This window comes from Zonotrichia leucophrys, unplaced genomic scaffold (genome assembly GCF_028769735.1).
Source record: "Zonotrichia leucophrys gambelii isolate GWCS_2022_RI unplaced genomic scaffold, RI_Zleu_2.0 Scaffold_1202_14279, whole genome shotgun sequence".
Lineage (NCBI taxonomy): Eukaryota > Metazoa > Chordata > Aves > Passeriformes > Passerellidae > Zonotrichia > Zonotrichia leucophrys.
This window is the reverse complement of record NW_026993407.1, coordinates 11,307-14,279: the sequence shown is the minus strand read 5'-3', so window position 1 is coordinate 14,279 and position 2,973 is coordinate 11,307. Positions and strand designations below refer to the sequence as shown.

The 2,973-nt window shown below is 65.0% G+C and overlaps 1 pseudogene; it reads left to right on the top strand.

Annotated features, from left to right (window-relative positions):
* The first annotated feature begins 277 nt into the window (after nucleotides 1-277).
* On the top strand, nucleotides 278-2,502 carry LOC135442121 (class II histocompatibility antigen, B-L beta chain-like; annotated as a pseudogene).
* Nucleotides 2,503-2,973: the final 471 nt, after the last annotated feature.

Genomic DNA, 2,973 nt, shown 5'->3' with positions numbered 1-2,973 from the left:
AAAAAAAGGGGGGGGGGGCCGGTGAGGGGGAGGGGGAGGGGACACCCCAAAGGGGAGGGGGGGGAGGGGTGGGGGAGGGGTGGGAGGGGTGGGGGGGGGTAAAAAGGGGGGGGCAACCAAATTCGGGAGGGGTCGGGGTTTGGGGAATTTGTGGGAAAATGGGGATTAGGGACCTAAAATTGATTTTGGTGCGGCCGGAGTGGGAGGGGAGAGGATGGGGGAAGGGGAAATGGGGAAGGGGTGGCAAAGAGGAAGCGGCAGCGGGGCAGGGGGTCCCATGGGGGCCGTGGCGCACAGGGGGTGCGGAGCGGGGAATCCAGGGTGGCCCCCGGAGCTCTGGGGGTGCGGGGCCCCCACCCGAGCTGTGTTTCTGCACTTTCAGCGGGTTCCTGCACATGGGAAAGCAGGAATGTTACTTCATTAAAAGGCACGCAGAAGATAAGGTCCGTGGAGAGGCTCATCTACAATCGGGAGCAGCACCTGGTGTACGACAGCGACGTGGGGGTGTACGTGGGGTTCAACCCGTATGGGGCGATGAATGCCCGGCGTTTAAACAAAGACCCGATGGGCTGGAGTACCAACGGACTTCGGGGAGTGGTTCTGCAGAGGGCTGGTACGAGGGGTCCAACCGTTTTTTCACGGAGCGCCGAGGTGAGCGCGGGGCCGAGCGTGTCCCCTCGGGGCCCCGCCCTGCCCAAAGACCCTGAAGCCCCTCAAAACTTCCCTGGGAATCAGCCCAGAGCCCTCAGCCCTCCTTGTGCCCATCCCCGGGGCCCCTTGTCGCCCTCAGTGACCCGCTTATCCCTCCCAGTGCCCCCCCGCACGTCCATTTCAGCGACGCGTAAAGCTGACGCTTTTTAGCCAATCAGGTGGCGTCTCTCTGATGACTCATCTGTTGCCAGGCAGACCTTCAGCGTTGAGTGCCCCGAGCTGGACTCGGCCTCCCAGTGCGGCGCGCTCCATCCCAGTTCCATGAAAGTTCCTCCAAGGCCGTCCCACTCCCTCCCAGTCCATTCCCAGATCCCTCCCAGTGCCTTCTCAGTCCCTCCCACTTCTACTCAGGTCATTCCTTGTCCATTCCCAGTTCATTCCCAGATCACAATCCTCAATCCCTTGGCCCCTCACCCCTTCCTATTTCTCTCAATGCCGCCCCAGTCCCTCCCAGTCCTTCCGAGTTCCACCCAGCCCCTCCAAGTTAATTTCCAGTCAATCCCAGTTAATTGCCAGTTCATTCCCAGACCTCCACCCTCTCTCCAACTACTCCCCATCCCCTCCCACCTCTCTCAGTGCCACTAATCTCCCTCCCAGTCTATTTCTAGTGCCTCCCAGTATATTCCCAGTCCATTCCAGTCCCTTCCAGTCCATCCCCAGTCTCTCCCACTCCATCCCAGTCCATCCCCAGTCCCTCCAACTCCATCCCCAGTCCCTTGCCAGTCCCTCCCAGTCCACTCCCATTCCCTCTCCAGCCCACCCCAGTCCTCCCTTCTCTTTCCCAGTGTCCCCCAGCTGATCCCAGTGTGTCCTCGCTCTCTCTCTCGCTCTCTCCCAGTGCCCGCCAGCGTGTCCATCTCGCTGGTGCCCCCCTCGAGCTCCCAGCCCGGCCCCGGCCGCCTGCTCTGCTCCGTGATGGATTTCTACCCTGCTGCCATCCAGGTGAGGTGGTTCCAGGGCCAGCAGGAGCTCTCGGAGCACGTGGTGGCCACCGACGTGGTCCCCAACGGGGACTGGACCTACCAGCTGCTGGTGCTGCTGGAAACCCCCCCACGGTGCGGGCTCAGCTACAGCTGCCAGGTGGAGCACGTCAGCCTAAAGCAGCCCCTGAGGCGGCACTGGGGTACGGGGGAGCCCCTGGGGGCGCTGGCAGAGCCACTGGGCTGTGCTGGAAGGCACTGGGAGGGAGCTGGAGAGAGCCGGGCTGGAAGTGGGAGAGAGGCTGGGGGCAGGGCAAGGGCTGGGAAGGGGTTTGGGGGGGTCCTGGTGGGCACTGGGAGGGAGTTTGGGGGTGCTGGGTGTGACTGGGAGGGAGTTTGGGGGCGCTGGGTGCAAAGGGCAGGGGTTTGGAGGATGCTGGATGCGACTGGGAGGAACTGGAATGAGACTGGAGGGGGCCCTGGGAGGGCCTCGGGGTGTCGGTGAGAGGTTTTGGGGGTGCTGAGCCCTGCGGACCCCCCAGAGATGCCGCCGGACGCCGCCCGCAGCAAGATGCTGACGGGCATCTTGGGCTTCGTCTTCCTGGCGCTGGGGCTCGGCTTCTCCCTGCGCAAGAAGGTCAGGGCAGGTGCCGGGGGTGGCGTCCCCGCCGTGGCGGAGCGGGTGCGCTCCTGCTGGGCCCGCAGCCCGGTGTCACCCCCTTTTCTGTGCCCACAGAGCTCCTGAGCCGGCGGCGGCCGCAGACCCTCCCCGTGGGCTCAGGCCCGGCTGGGACCCCCCGCTCCGTCCCCGCTCGGCTGATTTTGGGGGGGTCCCGTGTCCCCCCAGCCCCGCTGGCGCTCTGCCCCCGCCCAGTGCCTGCTCCCAGTGCTCCCAGTAAAGCTTCCCAGTTGGGCCCGGGACCGTTTATTGGGGGGCGATGGGGAGGGGTTTGGGGGGGGGCGATGGGCCGGATTTGGGTAAAGGGAGGGGGACAAAGGGTGGGGGCTGGGCCCGGGGTAGCGGGAGGAGGAAGAGGACGAAAAAGAAGGAGGAAGGAGGGAGGGACGTGAAAGAGAGATGAGGGGAAGGAGGGGGGAGGAGGAGCGGGAGGAGCGATTGAACCGGGAGAGGAGAGGCGGGAGGAAGAGGAGGGGGAGATGATGAGAGGAGCAGAAACAGGAAAGTAGCGGGGATCCCCCGGCCTTCATCGAGGTGTCCACGGGGGGGCCAGGAAGATGTGGAACCCCCAGCCAGGTGTGTTCCCAACACGGGGGGCTCTGACCCTGGGGGTCACCCGGTATTATCCAGCGCGGATCCTCCCACGGGAGGGGGAGCTGGAGC